The sequence below is a fragment of the Ranitomeya imitator genome, chromosome 1 (assembly GCF_032444005.1).
Source record: "Ranitomeya imitator isolate aRanImi1 chromosome 1, aRanImi1.pri, whole genome shotgun sequence".
Taxonomy (NCBI): Eukaryota; Metazoa; Chordata; class Amphibia; order Anura; family Dendrobatidae; genus Ranitomeya; species Ranitomeya imitator.
Genome location: NC_091282.1, coordinates 924,208,442 through 924,232,121, shown reverse-complemented (window position 1 = coordinate 924,232,121; position 23,680 = coordinate 924,208,442).

The window sequence follows — 23,680 nt, the reverse complement described above, 5'->3', positions numbered from 1 at the left end:
AATATTGATATACTCACCCTCGGACAAGCCCTGGTTCTCACCGGCAGCCTTCCTTCCTAAGAATGAGCGCCTGAAGGGCCTTCGATGACGTCGCGACTTGTGATTGGTCGCGTGAGCGGTCACATGGGCGTCACGCGACCAATCACAAGCCGCGACGTCATCTAAGGTCCTTCAGGCGCTAATTCTTAGGAAGGAAGCGTCCGAGGGCGCGTCCAAGGGTGAGTATATTCCTAATAGGTATATACTCACCCTCGGACGCGCCCTGGTTCTAACCCGCAGCCTTCCTTCCTAAGAATCAGCACCTGAAGGACCTTAGATGACGTCGCGGCTTGTGATTGGTCGCGTGACGCCCATGTGACCGCTCACGCGACCAATCACAAGCCGCGACGTCATCGAAGGTCCTTCAGGCGCTCATTCTTAGGAAGGAAGTCTGCCGGTGAGAACCAGGGCGCGTCCGAGGGTACGTATATCAATATTTTTTTATTTTGATTCTTTATTTTACACTTAAATATGGATCCCAGGGCCTGAAGGAGAGTTTCCTCTCCTTCAGACCCTGGGAACCATTAGAAACCCAATGCTCTGCATTGGGTTTCGTGTTTCGGCCGACCCCGACCTCGACTTTTCTATAGGATCGGCCGATTTCACTCGACCCGACTTTTGAAAAAGTCGGGTTTCGTGAAACCCGACCCGATCCTATAAAAAGAAAAGTCGCTCAACCCTACATCTAACCCAGTTATTTGTTTTGGGCCTAGGAGCAGTGTCTGCACATCAGCAGAGAAGCCCGCCTGTGAAGCTAAATTTTTACTGCATCTAAACCAGTAAATCCTTTTGGGCCTAGTACCACAGTTTGGTCACTCAGTTCTGCTCGGTTTTCATCCATCGGTTGCTGTGCCAACAACTACAGATACAGAGTTGCCAATTAGTTAAGCATCAAAATGAGTGGCAAAAGGCCTGCTGCTGGTGAAAAGGGGAATAGGCGTGTTGGAAAGGGAAAAAAAGGTTGTGTCCGTGGGGCAGGTGGTAAAGCAAAAGTAACATCTGCAGAAGAAAGACCATCTTCCAACCAAAGTAAGATGTCTGCTTCTTTTCGTGCTACGAACATCACCAAAAATTCCAGATGAGGCACAAAAACAGCAGGTGCTTGAATGGATATCAAGTGCTCGTTCAAGTGGGCTCTCCTCCATGGTCAACTTCAACATCACAGCTACTCCAGTCCTCAGAATTGTCACCCCAATCGCACTTGCTTCTTCACAGCTCCCAAGTCTCCAGCCGCCCGTCTGAGCATGGGGTAACATAGATGGTTGAGTTTGCAGAGCTGTTTACTCATACTATAGCCTGGAAATCAGAGGTCTGCTCCAGAGTTTCTGTGAATCCAGATGAGGAAATGACAGGAACTGATGCCCAGAATCTTTGTGAGCCGGATCCAGGCCCAGATGAAGAAGGTTCTGAGCATAATGTAGACCCTCGTTCCCAAACCGTAACTCCTGTTGGTGGAGAGTGGAGACAATGAGGAAGATGATGATGAGACTGAGATACCTGATTGGAACGAAAACTTGACTTTTTGGTCAGGGCAGGAAGAGGTTGGCTCTGAGGACGACGGGTGTGAGAACACACAGGATGATGATGACGAGGTTGGAGACCCCACTTACTGTCAACCCACAGTCCCCCAGTCCATGAGTTCAGCAGAGCAGGTGGAGGAGGATGCTAGTGACGAGTCTGATGATGAGGTTAGGTTGCGCCTTCCTGGACAGAGACGGAGTACTGGAAGCACATCAACAACTGCATCCTCAACCCCAAGTGTGCCTCTGAGCAGAAGTCGTGGTGGCTTTTCAGGTCGCATGGGCTGTAAGCCTTGCATAGCCTGGGCATTTTTTTGACATCGCAAAGGATGACCCAACTCATGTTGTCTGTAAGATTTGTCAACAAAATCTTAGTAGAGGTCAAAAAATGACTAGCTTGAGTACTTCATATATGAACCGTCACATGGATATGAGGCATAAGTTGCAGTGGGAAGCTCACTGTGCTACAATGCGGCCTAGTGGGCCAGGTCAACCACCGTCTGCCCCACCAAGTGCATCTGCGTCCTCTTCATCCTCTGTGACTGTGGGGACAGCAGTCACACATGGTTTTGGATGCAGACCTTACACCTTTTTACCCGCAACAGCCAGTGTGATTGGCAGGTCGTCAGGACATTTGCAAGTGGAAACACCTGCTGGTGTTGCGCGCTCTCCGACATCGACACCACATTTTGATCAAGGCAACATAACATCTCCTCCTGCACCTTCCTCACAAACCAGCAGTTTGCCGGGGACACCTTACTCAACTCCGTCCAAGCACGGCAGCCAGCCCTCAGTCCCTCAGATGTGGACAAGTAAAAGATCATTTCCTCCTAGCCATGACAAAGCTAAGAGGTTGAATTTCTCCATCTGCAAGCTGTTGGCTACAGAAATGCTGCCTTTCTGCCTGGTGGACACAGAGGATTTTCGAGACCTTATGTCCGTCGCAGTGCCCCAGTACCAGATGCCCAGTCGCCACTCCTTCTCAAAGAAAGCTGTCCCTTCGCTACACCAGCATGTCGCACACAACATCACCGCTTCCTTGAGAAACTCTGTGTGTGTGACAGGGTGCATTTCACCACAGACACTTGGACGAGTAGACATGGACAGGGGCGTTACATGTCAGTGATTAGGCACTGGGTAACTATGGTGACATCAGTAGAAGGGGCTGCTGTCCAAGTCTTGCCGTCCCCACGAGTTGCTCGTCAATCCTCTGTATCTAGAAGTTCCTCCACTGCTTCTGCCTCCTCAACCTCCTCTCAGTCTTCCACCTGCACCCAAAGCCTGTCTGGTAATGCCACCCGCATTCTAACTATGCATAAGGAATCCTGCACACCTCCTTACTATGCTTTCACCAGGGCTCAACAGCATGAGGCGGTGTTTACATTGAAATATCTGGGAAATGTGAGTCACACAGCTGAGGAGTTGTGGTCACTTCTGGAGACCGAGTTCCATCAATGGTTGTCTCCACTCAACATGCAGCCAGGGAAGGCCATGTGCGACAATGCTGCAAACCTGGGTGCGGCCCTTCGCCGAGGCAATGTCACGCACGTGCCTTGTATGGCTCACATTTTGAACCTGGTTGCCCAGCAATTTTTATCCCACTATCCCAGACTAGATGGGCTTCTGCAGAGGGCACAGTCACTGTGTGCTCACTTCCACCATTCGCATCCCGCAGCTCAACAACTTACATCTCTACAGAAGTCGTTGGGCCAGCCAGTTCGCCAGCTGAAATGAGATGTGCTCACACGGTGGAATCCAACTCTGCACATGTTGCAGCGACTGTGGCAGTGGCAGCACTGACGAGTCCTGGTGCAATACGTTATGATGTATAGCCTGGGCCAATGAGATCCAGAGGTGGGGCAAATCACGCTGCAGGAGTGGTCTCAGATCAAGGACCTATGCATTCTTTTGCACAGTTTTGAAATAGCAACGAAGATGTTTATTGCTGACAATGCCATTATCAGCATGACTATTCCGGTCATTTACATGCTGGAGCACACCTTAAACAGTATTCGGAGTCAGGTGGTGGACCAAGAGGAGGAGGAGGAGGAACAGGAGGAGTCGTATGCGGGAGGGATAATATCTCCAAGGTCCAGACGGTCGGCAGCACCAAGGTGACTGACATTGGAGGCTGGGGTAAAGGGATTACTGATGGTTTATGGTAGCAGCCAAACTGTTGAGGAAGGTGCAAGAGGTGAGGAAGAAGTGGAGGACGAACTGGCGCTGGGCATAGAAGACTCACCAGATGAGGGAGACCTTGATCAAATTTCTGTTGTGCGAGCTTGGGGGAGAGGTCAGAGGAAGGAAACATGATTCTCACCTCGCCGCCACCTGACAACAAGGACTTGGTCCTCCTGGACGTGCAAGACACATGAATGCCTTCTTGCTGCACTACCAGCAACATGACCCTCGGATTGTCAGAATCCAAAATAATGCCAACTACTGGGTTGCCACACTCTTAGATCCCCAGTACAAAAGTAAATTTGGCAAAATAATTCCTGCTATAGAAAGGATTCACGCATGCAGGAGTATCAGCAGAGATTGTTACGGAATCTAACATCTGCTTTTCCACAAAACACCAGTGGTGCACGTAGTGAATCTCTGAGTTTTAACTTGCCAACCATGGGACTATCGAATCATCACTCAAACCGTAACAGTAACATCGTATCTGGTGGTAACAGCAATTTTTTTCAATCATTTCAAGATTTTTTTAGACCATCCTTTGCAAGGCCACAGGAGACAAAAGTCTGACGCACAGCCAACGCCTAGAGAGGATGGTACAAGAGTATCTCCAAGTGAACATCGATGCCATGACTGTGGAACTGGACCCTTGCTCATTTTGGGCTTCCAATCCTGAAAAATGGCCTGAGCTCACCATTCTTGCCTTGGAGATCTTGTCGTGCCCCGCACGTGTGTTCAGCGCTGCTGGTGGTGTGCTGACAGATAAGCGCACGTGGCTGTCCAGTGATAATGTAGACAGACTAAAGTTAATCAAGATGAACAAATCCTGGATCTGCAAGGACTTTTCTACCCCTGTGTCACCCTGGGGAGACCAAAAGCTTGATGATTTTTGAAAATCACCTCACCAACTGTTTTAAAAAACTCTGGCGAAATTGATGCCACTTAAGTGGTGTCTGTGACCGAATTTTTGGAAAAAGTGGAGACTCTTTATTTAGTCCCCTTGCTGTGTTTTACATGATGTTGCCATAGTCAATTCCAGGTGGGTGGGGTTGTCTGCAGAGTTGTTTACTCAAACTATTGCCTGGGATTCAGAGGTCTGCTCCAAAGCTTCAGTGTCTGCTAGTCAGCAGAGTAGCCCACCCACCCACGCTTGTTTACTTAACTACTATTTTTTAACGGCATCTAGCCCGGGAAATCCCTATGGGCCTAGTAGAATTTGGTGCTACTCAGCAGCGTACCCCACCCATGAAACAAGCTACACCACCTGTTTACCTAAGTACTACTTTTTAACGGCATCTAGCTCAGGAAATTCTTTTGGGCCTAGTAGAATTTGGTGCTACTCAGCACCTCACCAATGAAGCAAGCTACACCGCCTGTTGATCTAATTACTAATTTTTAACTGCATCTAGCCCAGGAAATCGTTTTGTACCTAACAGCATTTTGTGCTACTCAGCAGAGTACCCCACCCATGAAGCAAGCTACACCGCCTGTTTACCTAAGAACGATTTTTTAACGGCATCTAGCCCAGGAAATCCTTATGTGTGTCAAACAGAAATCAGTCCCAGGAGCGCTGAAGGAAACTCAGACAACATATGTTGTTTGCCACAACGCGTTTCAACGGTAAACACCGTCTTCTTCAGGTGGGAGTTAAATCCTTATGGGCCTAGTAGAATTTTGTGCTACTCAGCAGCGTACCCCAACCATGAAACAAGCTACACTGCCTACCTACCTAAGTACTATTTTTTAATGGCATCTAGCCCAGGAAATTCTTTTGGGCCTAGTAGAATTTGGTGCTACTCAGCACCCCACCCATGAACAAGCTACACTGCCTGTTGATCTAATAACTAATAATTTTTAACTGCATCTAGCCCAGGAAATCGTTTTGTACCTAATAGCATTTTGTGCAACTCAGCAGAGTACCCCACCCATGAAGCAAGCTACACCGTCTGTTTACCTAAGCACTATTTTTTAACGGCATCTGGCCCAGGAAATTCTTTTGGGCCTAGTAGCAATTTCTGCTACTCAGCAGAGTACCCCACCCATGAAGCAAGCTACACCGCCTTCTTCCTTTCTCAATCTAACCCCTCAGCTCTCGGGTGTCCACTCTCCCTCCAGCTCTCCCCTTTTCACAGGTGGACTACTGCGTGTATTCACACTGTGATGAATATTTTGGGCCCAGGCATAAGAAGTCGTTGAGTTATTGGATAATATGTGCCGCCTTAGAAACGTCCATGATGACACATTCGAGGAAGCAACTAAAAGCCTCAAATAGTGAGCAGGATATGGAGTACCCCATGGGCAAACAGCGATCTATGTAGTATGCTCCTTCACAGAAGCAGCCCAATGGGAGGACACTATTCGGAGGCACAGGTAGTAACCGGAACGCCCCCTCAATGTCTGTTTTGGCCATAAGGGTGCCCCTTCCCAACTTCTTGACCCGCCTGTACTTGGTTCTGAGTCGATGTTGTTGTTTACTGACCTGCATATCACAAATGGTGGATTAGCCTGAATGTATTGGGTTTATTTTTTGGCACAACTCCCAACGGGGGTACCACTACGTCTTCTAAGGAAAGTGTTCTGAATGGACCAGCCGCCATTCTACCTAAAGATATTTCTTTTTTATTTATTTTTTTAACGACGTCTGGGTGTTGGTAGCGTGATTTTAGATTTTTACTCCAGCCTTTCTTGATTTTATAAGGCCATGACATGCCTATATCTGTGTCTCCGCCTCCTTTTACTCCTCCAAATCTTTTCTTTTTACATGACTATATGCAGTTGTGACTTTTCCATATGTTTGTTGTGTCTTATGAGCAGTTTGTCAGCTTTTGGACACCTTCAAAGGTGTTTTCTATGTGTTTTCTATGTGTTTGTATGTGTCTATGTTTGTCTGCCATTGGTTTCAATGGGGTTCAACGGTATTCGTCGAACGTTCGACGAACAATCGTCGAACATTCAACGAACATTCGTCGAACACGCCCCACTTTGACGAACCGAACCGAACTCGAACACTAGGGGGGTGGCTCAACACTAATTAGCAGTCTTGTGTATGTGGAATGATTTGGGGATTTGCTTTGTTGAAACTTCCGCTTGAGTGATAATGTAATATTAAGCTGTATACTGACACTGATCATTTATAGTTACACCCATTTCACAGAGGCAGAAAAGAACCTGTCCGTGACAGATTGATGGTTACATTGGGATCAGAGCACTTTTGTTGGCTTCAAAATTATTGTCAATCTTTGGAGGCAAATCCACAAATATTTTTCCTTTTAATCATGGTGTCAAGTACCTTGCTCATTGGTCATGAGTCAGGGTAAACTGTCTGCATGGCTTTTCAAACCCACATAAAAAATGTTGTCCAGGTGTCCAAAGTATCAAAGACAGCATCTATAAAAAAAAAGCAAAATTACATTTTAGAAGCCTAGCTTCGCTATGATGGCATTTTGATGGAACACCATACTTATGCTGTTCTTGAGATTTTTTTCTGGTGATGATGCACATTTTTTACAATCTTTATCACAAGTAATACTTGATCCCACCAATCAATATTATCAGACAATAATTGTAGGGTGGGGCCCATTGTAAATTTTGCTATGTTGTCGTAACATTTTGATCTAGATTGATTACAAACCTTGTTTATTTCTATAAACAAAATGTATTGCTTTTAATTAAGGCCGGGGTTCACACTTGCAAGTTCAATGCGAGAAACGTGCCCAAGTCTCTCGCTTCAATACTCGGCACTGCCTCCGGCGGTTCGGACCTGAGCGCTCAGCTGCAATGAAATACATGCAGCCGCATGCTCCAGTCCTGACTGTTTGGTGCAGAGGCGGGTATTGAGGCGAGTTTGTTGCATTGTACTCGCAGTTGTGACTCCGGCCTTAGGGTGATGATCATTAATATCATTTGTTTTACAGCGGTTGTCAGATCACGCAAAATAAAATCTCTCAAAAGCATAATCTGTTTAAATGTGAACATTCATTAAATGAGTAAATTTTCTCATGACATTGTACCTCATGATACCTCAACAACTATGTTCTTAATCAACCCAAAAGACTCATAAATATCAATGCTTAATATTTTTGGAAGGTAGAGTTGGATTTTTTTTTAGATTTAGCTACCTTAGGAGGATATCTGTTTGTGCAGGTAACTATTACTGTGCAGAATTATTAGGCAACTTAATAAAAAGCAAATATACAGTTATATGAAAAAGTTTGGGAACCCCTATTAATCTTAAGCTTATTGTTTTATAAAAAAAAATTTTTTTGCAACAGCTATTTCAGTCTCATATATCTAATAACTATTGGACACAGTAATGTTTCTGCCTTGAAATGAGGTTTATTGCACTATGAGAAAATGTGCAATCTGCATTCAAACAAAATTTGACAGGTGCATAAGTATGGGCACCCCACCAGAAAAGTGACATTAATATTTAGTAGATCCTCGTTTTGCAAAAATAACAGCCTCTAGTCGCTTTCTGTAGCTTTTAAGGAGTTCCTGGATCCTGGATGAAGGTATTTTTGACCATTCCTCTTTACAAAACAATTCTAGTTCAGTTAAGTTTGATGGTCGCCGAGCATGGACAGCCTTCTTCAAATGATCCCACAGATGTTCAATGATATTCAGGTCTGGGGACTGGGATGGCCATTCCAGAACAGTGTAATTTTTCCTCTGCATGAATGCCTGAGTAGATTTGGAGCGGTGTTTTGGATCATTGTCTTGCTGAAAGATCCATACCCTGCGTAACTTCAACTTTGTCACTGAGTCATGAACATTATTGTCAAGAATCTGCTGATACTGAGAGGAATCCATGCGTCCCTCAACTTTAACAAGATTCCCGGTGCCGCCATTGGCCACACAGCCCCAAAGCATGATGGAACCTCCACCAAATTTTACTGTGGGTAGCAACTGTTTTCTTGGAATGCTGTGTTTTTTGTCTGCCATGCATAACGCCTTTTTGTATGACCAAACAACTCAATCTTGGTTTCATCAGTCCACAGGACCTTCTTCCAAAAAGAAATTGGCTTCTCAAAATGTGCTTTTGCATACCTCAGCCGACTCTGTTTGTGGCGTGCCTGCAGAAATGGCTTCTTTCGCATCATTCTCCCATACAGCTTCTCCTTGTGCAAAGTGCGTTGTATAGTTGACCGATGCACAGTGACACCATCTGCAGCAAGTTGATACCGCAGCTCTCTGGAGGTGGGACGTTCATCCAGGCAAAGGCACGCCACTGGTAATATACTTATATTTATTCATGTACTATGTATTCTTGCTCCTATTAGGCTCCATTTATATTTGTATAGATACAAAAGTGTCCTGTTAGCGCGCTTCCCATCTAGGTCCTTTCAGTCCAGTTGGTTTATGTGATGCTGTGTTTAAGGCTCACTGTGATTAAGCATCATTCTATGTTCAATATATGGGTCAATAGGAGTGTGATGCAGCATTGACTAATTGTTTATGATGCCCTAGCCTTGATGTGTTCTTGTTGCATTATGAGGTACTCAGGTGTTATCATTTTAATGTTTAAGAATTTATGAATAAAAATTGGTATATCTTTGCATTCCCTGAGCCACATTTTATTATTTTTTGTGTGGCTTTTTTGCGTTGTATGTAGCTCTCTGGAGGTGGTCTGAGGATTGTCCTTGACTGATCTCACCATTCTTCTTCTCTGCCTTTCTGATGTTTTTCTTGGCCTGCCATTTCTGACCTTAACAAGAACTGTACCTGTGTTCTTCCATTTCCTTACTATGTTCCTCACAGTGGAAATTGACAGGTTAAATCTCTGAGACAGCTTTTTGTAACCCTTCCCCTGAACAACTATGTTGAATAATCTTTGTTTTCAGATCATTAGACAGTTGTTTTGAGGAGCCCATGATGCCGCTCTTCAGAGGAGATTCAAACAGGAGAACAACTTGCAAGTGGCCACTTTAAGTAGATTTTCTCATGATTGCATACGCCTAGTTATGAAGTTCAAAGCTCAATGAGGTTAGAAAACCAAAAAAAGTGCTTTAGTAAGTCAGTAAAAAGTAGGTAGGAGTATTTAAAACAAGAAAATGATAAGGGTGCCCATACTTATGCACCTGTCAAATTTGGTTTGAATGCAGATTGCACATTTTCTGTTAATACAATAAACCTCATTTCAAGGCAGAAACATTACTGTGTCCAACAGTTATTAGATATATGAATCTGAAATAGCTGTTGCAAAAAAAACTATTTTTATAAAACATTAAGCTTAAGATTAATAGGGGTGCCCAAACTTTTTCATATAACTGTATTAACATCTCACTTGTTTATTTTCACCAGGTAAACCAATATAACTGCACAAAATATAGAAATAAAGATTTCTGACATGCAAAAACAAAATCCCCAAAAAATTAGTAACCAATATAGCCACCTTTCATTATAATGACACTCAACAGCCTTCCATCCATAGATTCTGTAAGTTGCTTGATCTGTTTACGATCAACATCACGTGCAGCAGCCACCACAGCCTCCCAGACACTGTTCCAAGAGGTGGACTGTTTTTCCTCCCTGTAGATCTCACTTTTTATGACGGACCACAGGTTCTCTATGGGGTTCAGATCAGGTGAACAAGGGGGCCTTGTCATTTGTTTTTCTTCTTTGAGACCTTTACTGGCCAGCCACGCTGTGGAGTAGTTGGAGGCATGCGATGGAGCATTGTCCTGCATGAACATCATGCTTTTCTTGAACGATACTGACTTCTTCCTGTACCATTGCTTGAAGAAGCTGTCTTCCAGAAACTGGCAGTAGGTCTGGGAGTTGATCTTCACTCCATCCTCAACCTGAAAAGGTCCCAAAAGTTCATCTTTGAAGATACCAGCCCATACCAGTAACCCACCTCCACCGTGCTGGCGTCTGAGTCGGAGTGGAGCTCTCTGCCATTTACTGATCCAGCCTCTGGCCCATCAAGAGTCACTCTCATTTCATCAGTTCATAAAACCTTTGAAAAGTCAGTCTTAAGATATTTCTTGGCCCAGTCTTGACATTTTATCTTGTGTTTCTTGTTCAAAGGTGGTCGTTTTTCAGCCTTCCTTACCTTGGCCATGTTCCTGAGTATCGCACACCTTGTGCTTTTTGATACTCCAGTAACGTTGCAGCTCTGAAATATGGCAAAACTTGTGGCAAATGGCATCTTGGCAGCTTCACGCTTGATTTTCCTCAATTCATGGGCAGTTATTTTGCACCTTTTTGCCCAATGCGCTTCTTGCGACCCTGTTGGCTATTGGCCATGAAAAGCTTGATTGTTCGGTGATCAAGCTTCAAAAGTTTGGCAATTTCAAGACTGTTGCATCCCTCTACAAGGCATCTCACAATTTTGAACTTTTCAGAGCCAGTCAAATCTCTCTTCTGACCCATTTTGCCAAAGGAAAGGAAGTTGCCTAATGAATAAGCACACCATATATAGGGTGTTGATGTCATTAGACAAGACCCCTCCTCATTACAGAGATGCAAATCATCTGATTTACTTAATTGGTAGTTGGCTCTCAAGCATGTACAGCTTGGAGTAGGACAACTTGTATAAAAAGAATCATATGATCAAAAACACAACTTGCCTAATAATTCTGCACGCAGTGTAAGTCATACAAAATACTTAAAAAGTAACATTTCCCACATGTCTAATTTACATCAGCACAATTTTGGAACCAACTTTTTGTTAGGGAGTTTTAAGGGTTAAAGTTAGTGTTGAGCGATACCTTCCGATATTCAGAAATATCGGCATCAGATTGGATCGGACAATATCCAAAAAATATCGGATATCGCCGATACCGATTCCCAATACCAATGCAAGTCAATGGGACAAAAATATCGGAATTAAAATAAACCCTTTCTTTCCTTGTAGGTTAGTTCTACATGAAAGAAAACAACTAAGAATAATGTAGGATGTATTGGGTGAGGTGGAGGAGACATTAATGGCATAGAGGTTTAGCCCAATTTTTTAAGACGTTTGGAGTTAAGAAGATATTGACGATGTTAAGATTTTTCATATTTTGTCAGATATTTATGTTTCACTACTTCCATGCTCTTCACCTTCTTTTTTACTTCTCCCACACTTTCTTCTTCATCATCCTCAGCAGCAGCATCTTTTTCATCAACTTCTCCTTCACCTTATTCATCTTCTTCTTCTTCACCTTCTTCCTATTATTCTTTTTTTTTTACATTCTTCATATTCTTTTTATTCAACTATTGTTCTTCTTTATATTCTACTTCTTCGTCTTCTTCATCTTCTTCTTCTTCATCATATTCTTATTTGTGACAGGCATTCCTGTAGTTGTTATCTATAAAATTTTGAAGATTACGCCTTCCGTTCTGCCTGTCACAAAAGATTTACAACAGGACTTGTCCACGTTCAGTTTGGCCTGCAGCCACAGTTTTTTTTCAGGGGCACCACGAGGAGGAACGGACTCACCCCCATACACTGCTTAGTCTTCTTCTGCTTACAATTTAGATAATATCTTTTGCTCTGATTTTTAGTCTTATGCTTAATGTTCTTCTGCTTTTTGTTGTGCAGCTTCTTGTTCTTCTGCTTCTTGGTCTTCTTCGTGGTGGTCTCCAGGGTCTTTGTCTCCCGGGTCATCGTCTCCGGGGTCGTCATCTTCTTCGGGGTGGTCTTCAGGGTTGTCATCTCCAGGGTCATCGACTCCGGGGTCGTCAACTTCTTCGGGATGGTCTTCAGGATCATCGTCTTTAGGGTCTTCATCAGCAAAAATCATTTCCAAAAGCTTGAACTTGGAAATGTAGCAGAAGGTGCAAGAAGGCTGAGGAACTGCCGAGAACCAGCTGACGGTACTGGAACCCGGATTGCTACCCGAAAGTACAAGAGCCAATGGAACTACCGAGGACTAGCTGATGGTACTGGAATCTGGTTACTAAGCAGGAGGTACCCGTGCCAGAAAGCACTACCAAGGACCACCAGACGTTGGTGGAACTCGGATACCCAGAAGGAGGCACCTAAGCCAAAGACTCTGCGTGGAACCAGCTGACTGTAATGGAACCCGGATGGGTAGCCGAAGGTACAAGAGCCAATAGAACTATTGAGGACCAGCTGACGGTACTGAAACCTGGTTACTAAGCAGGAGGTACCCATGCCACAAAACACTACCAAGCTCGACCAGACATTAGTGGAACTCAGATACCCAGAAGGAGGCACCTAAGCCAAAGGCTCTGCCTGGAACCAGCTGACGGTACTGGAACCAGGGGGACTTATTCAAGATTATCTTCCAAAAAAACAGCTAATTGTGCTGGAACTCAGATAGGCAGCAGAACGTCCACAGGGAAAAAAAAATGCTAGGCCACGAGTCGGCCGGAGATACCGAAAACCCACAGTCCTACAGGGGGAGCTTGTCCTATTGGCACTACGGAACCAGCCTTGATTGCCAATTCCCATAGCCCACATAGGAAGCATCTAAACTGCAGGTACTATAGATTGGGCTAACCCTACCGCAACCTGACACGACAACGTATTAAAGGCAAAGTGACCTTGACACTACCCGGAAACAGCTGGCGTGCTGGAACCAGTCTGGGCAGGAGGAGTACTCAATAGGGTTGAGCGACTTTTAGTTTTTTAGGGTCGAGTCGGGTGTCGCGAAACCCGACTATCTCAAAAGTCGAGGCGAGTGAAATCGGCCGATTATCGCGAAAAGTCAGGGATCGACTGAAACACGAAACCCAATGCAAGTCAATGGGGGAGCATAGTCGGCAGTGAATGGAGGCCAAGAAAACACCTACAGTGCCCATTTTAATGGCAAAAACAGCACTTTCATCTGCACCTTCCTCTTTGTCCCCGTGTAAGGTGGTATGGTATGCGGGAAGGTGTACCTGACTTTCAGCAGGGTCACATTTTGGCTGTGTAGCGTGCACGGGGAATGTAGCATTCTGGGTCAATGTACCAGCAGACTCATCTATCACTGGCTGGGCAATGGGCAGGATGAGGAGGAAACACAGAAATAGGCCCAAATAATAAAGTGGGCTAAATGCAGTTCAAAATTGGTAACAGGACTAACCAGGGGGCATTGCTTTGTTCAGTGGAGTACAACTGTAATGAGAGGCTGACACAGTGAGTAGGCCCAAATCAGTAAGTAGGCTAAATGCAGTTCAAAATTGGTAACAGAAGTAAACAGGCGGCACTGGTTTGTTCAGTGTAGGAGAACATCAAGGAGCGGCAGACACCGTTAGTAGGGCCAACAAAACAAGTAGCCCAAATGCAGTGTTATATTAAAAACTATTTAACGAGAGCCTGAAGATAGAAGCTAGGGAAAGGCAACCTGGAGAACACCTTGGAGCGGAAGACACCGTTTGTAGAACCCAGACCCAACTTGTAGGCCTAATGCAGTGTTGTTTCAACAACTACTTAACGAGAGCTTCAAAGATAGAAGCTAGGGAGAGGCAACCTGGAGAACACCTTGGAGCGGCAGACACCATCCCTACAAACCAGACCCAACTTGTAGGCCAAATGCAGTGTTGTTTCAACAACTACTTAACGAGAGCTTCAAAGATAGAAGCTAGGGAGAGGCAACCTGGAGAACACCTTGGAGTGGCAGACACCGTCTCTAGAACCCAGACCCAACTTGTAGGCCTAATGCAGTGTTGTTTCAACAACTACTTAATGAGAGCCTGAAGATTGAAGCTCAGGAAAGGCAACCAGTAGAACACCTTGGAGTGGCAGACACTGTTAGTAGGCCCCAACCAAACTAGTAACCCCACTGCAGTAGTTTGATTAAAAAACTATTTAACAAGAGCCTGAAGATTGAAGCTCAGGAAAGGCAACCAGGAGAACACCTTGGAGCAGCAGACACTGTTAGTAGGCCCCAACAAAACTAGTAGCCCCACTGCAGTTGTTTGATAAAAAAAACTATTTAACAAGAGCCTGAAGATTGAAGCTCAGGAAAGGCAACCAGGAGAACACCTTGGAGCGGCAGACACTGTTAGTAGGCCCCAACCAAACTAGTAGCCCCACTGCAGTTGTTCGATTAAAAAACTATTTAACAAGAGCCTGAAGATTGAAGCTCAGGAAAGGCAACCAGGAGAACACCTTGGAGCGGCAGACACTGTTAGTAGGCCCCAACCAAACTAGTAGCCCCACTGCAGTTGTTTGATTAAAAAACGATTTAACAAGAGCCTGAAGATTGAAGCTCTGGGAAGGCAACCAGGAGAGCACCTTGGAACGGCAGACACCGTCTCTACAACCCAGACCCAACTTGTAGGCCTAATGCAGTGTTGTTTCAACAACTACTTAACGAGAGCCTGAAAATGGAACACGTTGGAGCGGAAGACACCGTTTGTAGAACTCAGACCCAACTTGTAGGCCTAATGCAGTGTTGTTTCAACAACTACTTAACGAGAGCTTCAAAGATAGAAGCTAGGGAGAGGCAACCTGGAGAACACCTTGGAGCGGCAGACACCATCCCTACAAACCAGACCCAACTTGTAGGCCAAATGCAGTGTTGTTTCAACAACTACTTAACGAGAGCTTCAAAGATAGAAGCTAGGGAGAGGCAACCTGGAGAACACCTTGGAGCGGCAGACACCGTCTCTAGAACCCAGACCCAACTTGTAGGCCTAATGCAGTGTTGTTTCATTAACTACTTAATGAGAGCCTGAAAATGGAATTTCAGGACAGGAAACCTGGAGAACAGCACGGAGCGGCATACACCGTTAGTAGGCCCCAACCAAACTAGTAGCCCCACTGTAGTTGTTCGATTAAAAAACTATTTAACAAGAGCCTGAAGATTGAAGCTCAGGAAAGGCAACCAGGAGAACACATTGGAGTGGCAGACACTGTTAGTAGGCCCCAACCAAACTAGTAGCCCCACTGCAGTTGTTTGATTAAAAAACTATTTAACAAGAGCCTGAAGATTGAAGCTCAGGAAAGGCAACCAGGAGAACACCTTGGAGTGGCAGACACTGTTAGTAGGCCCCAACCAAACTAGTAACCCCACTGCAGTTGTTCGATTAAAAAACTATTTAACAAGAGCCTGAAGATTGAAGCTCAGGAAAAGCAACCAGGAGAACACCTTGGAGCGGCAGACACTGTTAGTAGGCCCCAACCAAACTAGTAGCCCCACTGCAGTTGTTTGATTCAAAAACTATTTAACAAGAGCCTGAAGATTGAAGCTCAGGAAAGGCAACCAGGAGAACATCTTGGAGTGGCAGACACTGTTAGTAGGCCCCAACAAAACTAGTAGCCCCACTGCAGTTGTTTGATAAAAAAAACTATTTAACAAGAACCTGAAGATTGAAGCTCAGGAAAGGCAACCAGGAGAACACCTTGGAGCGGCAGACACTGTTAGTAGGCCCCAACCAAACTAGTAGCCCCACTGCAGTTGTTCGATTAAAAAACTATTTAACAAAAGCCTGAAGATTGAAGCTCAGGAAAGGCAACCAGGAGAACACCTTGGAGCTGCAGACACTGTTAGTAGGCCCCAACCAAACTAGTAGCCCCACTGCAGTTGTTTGATTAAAAAACTATTTAACAAGAGCCTGAAGATTGAAGCTCAGGAAAGGCAACCAGGAGAGCACCTTGGAGCGGCAGACACCGTCTCTACAACCCAGACCCAACTTGTAGGCCTAATGCAGTGTTGTTTCAACAACTACTTAACAAGAGCTTCAAGATAAAAGCGAGGGAAAGGCAACAGAGAGAACACCTTGGAGCGGAAGAATCAAGTTGCAGACCACAACGAAACTTGTGGCCCCAATGCAGTTTTATAATTCTGACAAGCTGAAAATCAGCCTTTTTTGTTTTTTTTAGAGGAGGACAGCTGTATTAAGTGGCGCAGACAGACACTGCTAGTAGGCCTTACACCACAAAGTAGGCTCACTGCAGGATGAAAAAAAGTTACATGGGTACACGGTCGGCATTGGTGTGCTCAGCGGAGGACAAATGGAAGGAGGGACCGCAGACAGACTTAGTAGGCCTAAAATTTTAAAAAATAGGCCCAAAGCGGTTTGAATTATCTTGCAGGGGTACACAGGAAGCATTGGTGTAGTCAGCGGAGGACAATTGGAAGGAGGGACCGCAGACAGACTTAGTAGGCCTAAAATAAAAAAAAAATTAGGCTCAATGCAGTTTGAATTATCTTGCAGGGGTACACAGGCAGCATTGGTGTGGTCAGCGGAGGACGATTGAAAGGAGTGTCTGACACAGTTAGTACTCCCAAAAAATAAATAGATGTTAATGTCTCGCAAAACAGCAAAACCAAAAAACAAAAGGGTGGCATACTTAGGTACAGGGGTGGGCTCCTCTGCTGAGTTTCAGACATAGTAATTTGGCACTAAGTATTTACTGGTGTCAATATAGGACACTGACCCTGACTATTTGAACTAGCATCATACATGTCAACAAATTGGTATTGTCAGTGCCAGGCATTGAAGGATGTCAGCGCATAGACTAAACATTGGTGGAGCTGTGAGAGATAATTTTGCAAGTGGAAGAACAGTGTTTGAGCTGGGGGGGAAACTCTCTTTTGGCCGGTGGTACAGGCCTGGGGCCCCTCATGTTACAACGGTGTGTCTGACATTGGTTGCGCGCCACCACTGCCAGAGACACTTTATTGTACTATGAGGGACCCAGTGGCAGTGCCGTCGACCAAAAGTGGGCACACCCACCTCTTCAGACAAACGGCACTCTCACGGGTGCTTGCGCCAAGTGGCGAGACCACGGCCCCGTGGGGGGAGTTAGCCCATTTAGGGAGGTGTAAACATGTCAAATGCTGGACAAACAGCTGCTGCAAATTAAGAGATTGGAACAGTCAGTAAGACCAGTCCACAAGCGAGACCTTTTTATAGGAAAGCTAGGTGTCAGCCGGGAAAGGTGGGGCAAAAGAATTCGAAATCCATAAGTGGTTCATTTTAATGAAGGTTTGATCATCAACATTTTGGGTAGCCAGAAGAGTCCTTTTTTCGGTCAATATTGAACCAGCCGCATTGAATACTCTTTCTGATAGCACACTAGCTGCTGGGCAAGCAAGCTCCTGCAATGCAAATTCTGCCAATTCAGGCCAGGTGTCTATTTTGGATGCCCAGTAATCAAATGGGAATGACGGTTGAGGGAGAACATCGATAAGGGATGAAAAATAGATAGTAACCATACTGGACAAATGTTGTCTCCTGTCACTTTGAATTGATGCTGCAGTACCTGTCCTGTCTGCTGTCATTGCCAAATCACTCCACAACCTGGTCAGAAAACCCCTCTGTCCAACGCCACTTCTGATTTGTGCAACTCTAACACCTCTGCCCAGTAGGGCCCCCTGAAGCTCGTGTGAGAACCATCACCGGCGCTGTGTGCTGGGAATGCCTGAATCAAACGGTCTACAAGAGTTGCTTGTTTGGTTGCTGATATTTGTTCGAGGTTCTCATGTGGCATGATATTTTGCAATTTGCCTTTATAGCAAGGATCAAGGAGGCAGGCCAACCAGTAATCATCATCGGTCATCATTTTAAAAATGCGTGGGTCCCTTTTGAGGATACGTAAGGCATAATCCGCCATGTGGGCCAAAGTTCCAGTTGTCAAATCTGCGGTTGTGCTGGTTGAGTGGCAGTTTCAGGCAAATCTACGTCACTTGTCTCCCTCAAAAAACCTGAACCCGGCCTTGCAACGCCACCAATTTCTATTGGCCCCGGAGAAGCTTCCTCATTCAAAAAATACTCATCCCCATCATCCTCCTCGTCCTCCTCCTCTTTTCGCCCGCTACCTTGTCCTGTAGATTGCCCTGACCAGACAATGGCTGACTGTCATCAAGACTATCCTGTTCCTCAGCTGCAGATGCCTGCTCCTTTATGTGCGTCAAACTTTGCATCAGCAGACGCATTAGGGGGATGCTCATGCTTATTATGGCGTTGTCTTCACTAACCAGCCGTGTGCATTCCTCAAAACACTGAAGGACTTGACACAGGTCTTGTACCTTCGACCACTGCACACCTGACAACTCCATGTCTGCCATCCAACTGCCTGCCCGCGTATTTGTATCCTCCCACAAATACATAACAGCACGCCTCTGTTCGCACAGTCTCTGAAGCATATGCAGTGTGGAGTTCCACCTTGTTGCAACGTCGATGATTAGGATATGCAGGGGAAGGTTCAAAGACCGTTGATGGTTCTGCATATGGCTGGAGTGTGCGGGCGAATGGCGGATATGCGTGCAAAGTCTGCGCACTTTGAGGAGCAGGTCGGGTAACCCCGGATAACTTTTCAGGAAGCACTGCACCACCAGGTTTAAGGTGTGAGCCAGGCAAGGAATATGTTTCAGTTGGGAAAGGGCTATGGCAGCCATAAAATTCCTTCCGTTATCACTCACTACTAGTGTTGAGCGATACCTTCCGATATCGGAAAGTATCGGTATCGGTTGGGATCGGCCGATATTCAAAAAATATCGGATATCGCCGATACCGATACCCGATCCCAATGCAAGTCAATGGGACCAAAATATCGGAATTAAAATAAACCCTTTCTTTCCTTGTAGGTTCATTCTACATCAAGGAAAACAACTAAGAATAATGTAGGATGTATTGTGGGAGGTGGCGGAGACATTAAAGGCAATGAGGTTTAGCCCAATCAAATAGAATAGCATGTTTTTTTTTTTTTTAAAGACGTTCGGAGTGAAAAAGATATTGAGTATGTAAATTTTTTTTTATTTTGTCAGATATTGATGTTTCACTATTCCACGCCCTTCCCCTTCTTTTTTTTCTTTTTTTTTTTTTACTTTTCCCACACTTTCATCTTCATCATCATCAGCATCTTTGACATCAACTTCTTCTTCACCTTATTCATCTTCTTCTTCATCTTCTACCTATTTTTTTTTTTTATTACATTCTTCATATTCATTTTATTCAACTATTATTATTCTTCCTATTCTACATATTCTTTTTATTCCACTGTTATTATTCTTCCTATTCTACTTCTTCATCATATTCTCATTTGTGACAGGCATTCCCGTAGTTGTTATCTATAAAAGTTGGAAGATTACACCTTCCGTTCTGCCAGTCACAAAAGTTACATTTGTCCGCGTTCAGTTTGGCCTGCAGCATCAGGCTTTATCCAGGGGCACCACGAGGAGGAACGGACTCACCCCCATACACTGCTTAGTCTTCTTCTGCATATAATTTAGATAATATCTTTTGCTCTGATATTAAGTCTTATGCTTAATGTTCTTCTGCTCTTTGTTCTGCAGCCTCTTGTTCTTCTGCTTCTCGGTCTTCCATGTCGTCGTCTCCAGGGTCGTCGTCTCCAGTGTCATCATCTCCGCCGTCGTTGTCTCAGCCGTCGTCGTCTCCGCCGTCGTCGTCTCCGCCGTCGTCATCGGGGTGGTCTTCCGGGTCGTCGTCGTCGTCATCGGGGTGGTCTTCCGGGTCGTCAACTTTAGGGTCTTAAACTTGGAAATGTAGCAGAAGGTACAAGAAGGCTGAGAAAATGCCAAGAACCAGCTGATGGAACTGGAACTCGGATGGCTACCCGTAGGTTCAAGAGCCTATGGAACTACCGAGGACCAGCTGACGTTACTGGAACCCGGTTACTAAGCAGGAGGTACCCGTGCTAAAAAGCACTACCAAGGACCGCCTGGCGTTGGCGGAACTCGGATACCCAGAAGGAGGCACCTAAGCCAAAGGCTCTGCCCGGAACCAGCTGACGTTACTGGAACCAGGATGGGGAGCAGAAGGTACAAGAGCAAAAGACACTGCCGAGAACCAGCTGACGGTACTGGAACCCGGATGGGTAGCCGAAGGTCCAAGAGCCAATGGAACTACCGAGGACCAGCTGACGTTACTGGAACCCGGTTACTAAGCAGGAGGTACCCGTGTCTGAAAGCACTACCAAGGACCACCTGACGTTGGTGGAACTTGGATACCCAGAAGGAGGCACCTAAGCCAAAGGCTCTGCCCGGAACCAGCTGACGGTACTGGAACCAGGATGGGGAGCAGAAGGTACAAGAGCAAAAGACACTGCCGAGAACCAGCTGACGGTGCTGGAACCAGGTGGTGGACCCGAAGGCCCACAGGAGAGGAGAGAACAGCTAGGCCGCGAGGCAGCCGCAGTTACCGAACCCCAACAGTCCTACAGGGGGAGCTGGGCCTACTGGCACTACAGAACCAGCCTTGACTACCAGTTCACGCAGCCCACATAGGAAGCTCCTAAACTGGAGGCACCCTGGAGTTGGCTAACCCGACCGCACCACGACGGGGCAAGCATAGGCGTCTCAGTGAGCTTGACACAACCCGGAAACAGCTGACGATGCTGAAACCAGGCTTGGCACGAGGGAGTACCTGTGACAAGAACACTGCCGAGAACCAGCTGGCGGTGCTGGAACCCAGATGCGTTGCCCCAGTGTGCAAGAGCCAATGGCACGACCGAGGACCAGCTGGCGGTGCTGGAACCCGGTTACTAAGCTGTAGGTGCCCGCGCTTAAAAGCACTACCAAGGACCGCCTGATGTTGGCGGAACTCGGATACCCAGGAGGAGGCACCTAAGCCAAAGGCTCGGCCCGGAACCAGCTGACGGTGCTGGAACCAGGTGGTGGACCCCAAGGCCCACAGGAGAGGAGAGAACAGCTAGGCCGCGAGGCAGCCGCAGTTACCGAACCCCAACAGTCCTACAGGGGGAGCTGGGCCTACTGGCACTACAGAACCAGCCTTGACTACCAGTTCACGCAGCCCACATAGGAAGCTCCTAAACTGGAGGCACCCTGGAGTTGGCTAACCCGACCGCACCATGACGGGGAAAGCATAGGCGTCTCAGTGAGCTTGACACAACCCGGAAACAGCTGACGGTGCTGAAACCAGGCTTGGCACGAGGGAGTACCTGTGACAAGAACACTGCCGAGAACCAGCTGGCGGTGCTGGAACCCAGATGCGTTGCCTATTAAAGATTGTCTTCCTAGAGCCCCAACTAGCGGTGTTGGAGCTAAGGGTAAGCAGGGGGAGCAGAGTGTAGGCCGAAGCCTGCACTGGAGGCAGCTTTGTGTCTGCGTTGCGTTTGCAGGACACTTTGCCGGCTACACAGTGGGGGAACTGCTGGCGTTGCTGAACCCCACTAACACAATGGCGTGTGTTTTTCTCTGTGCAGCTAGCACTTGCGGTCAAAAACTAGCGATGTTAGAGCCCGTGTTGAAGCAGGAGGAGGAGGAGAGGAGCAGAGTGTAGGCCGAAGCCTATTTGAACCAATTTCAAAGGAAACCTTTAACCCCCCCCTCAGGTGTTACAAAGTACAAGAGACACACCTTGTGCAGTATTAATGCTGCACAAGTGAAAGGTTGCTCTATTAATTTGTCTACTTGCACACGCTGAATGAAAGACGTACACAATTTAGCCCATTCTACAGTCAAACTGTAGTGGATGCGTGACTTGGCTTTTTAAGGAGACGCAGCACAGGTGTCCCAAATAACGCCTTGGTGCTTGGCGCAGCTTCCTGAGCGTTGTTATTTGCTGTACAGGAGTCTGCGCTCTTGTGTTATCCCTTGGCAATGCCCTGTTAGAGCTGCCCGTCTTATGACCTCATTTCATGTTGGCCGGTGCGGTTAACGATGGCCATAAATCCCAGACCCACAGTGCCTTTTCATAAAGTCACACTGCGGTGCTGTGATTCGTGGCCTTGAGCAGTAAATATTTTGGCCGCTCACACACGTCCTTACACCTGCTTCAGACTGGGCGGCCTCTGCTGATCCCTTCTCGCATGCGGCGGCCATGAGGCTGCACAGTCTGAAGAAGGCGGAAGGAGATGAGTTAAGACAGGTGAAGATATGCACTGCTCGTGCCCATCAATCACACCCTCTGTCAAAATAAGACAACGAGGAGCATTGTTTCAGGCAGGGCGGACGCACAGGCGCAACAAGCCAACCAATGATGTCAGAAGACGGGAAGCGCTACCAAGGGGGGTGCTGCGTATCATTAGAAAGGAAAGTCACACCTCAGGGACAGTGGAATGGTCTCAATGAGACACATTTTGTACGTTTTGAGTTCCACGTGGGCAAGGACAAAAAGTCAGCCACCTTGTACAAATGCAGCAGTACTGCTGTACAAGGTGGCTGTTATACATAGAAACACCTGGGGGTGGGGGGCAGGCTCCCTTCAATTTCAGTTCATGTGCCTGCGTGGCGTTTGCAGGACACGTTGCCAGCTACACAGCAGGGGAACAGCTGGCGGTGCTGAACCCCACTAACACATTGGCTGGTGTTTTTCTCTGTGCAGCTAGCATGTCCGGGCAGAAACTGGCGTTGTTTGAGCCCAGGGTCAGCAGGAGGAGGAGAGGAGCAAAGTGTAGGCCGAAGCCTGCACTGATGGCAGCTTTTGTTCTGTTGTGCCAGCGTGGCTTGTGCTGGACACGTTGCCGACTACACAGCAGGGGAACAGCTGGCGTTGCTGAACCCCACTAACACATTGACTGGTGTTTTTCTCTGTGCAGCTAGCAGTTCCGGGCAAAAACTAGCGGTGTTTGAGCCCAGGGTCAGCAGGAGGAGGAGAGGAGCAGAGTGTAGGCCGAAGCCTAGTTGAACCAATTTCAAAGGTTACCTTTAACCCCCCCCTCAGGTGTTGCAAGGTACAAGAGCCACACCTTGAACAGCATTAATGATGCACAAGTCAAAGGTTGCTCTATTTAATTTTGCTCCTTGCACACGCTGAATTAAACACGTACACTATTTAGCCCATTATACTGTCAAACAGTAGTGGAGGCGTGACTACTAGTCTTTTTAAGGAGACGCAGCACAGGTGTACAAATTTACACCTAGGTGCTGGGCGCAGATTCCTTACCGTTGTTATTTGCAGTACAGGAAACTGCGCTCTTGTGTTATCCCTTGGCAATACCCTGTTAGTGCAGGCCGTCTCATGACCTCATTTCATGTTGGCCGGTGCGGTTAACGATGGCCATAAATCCCAGACCCACAGTGGCTTTTCCTAAAGTCACACTGCGGTGCTGGGATTCGTGGCCTTGTGCAGTA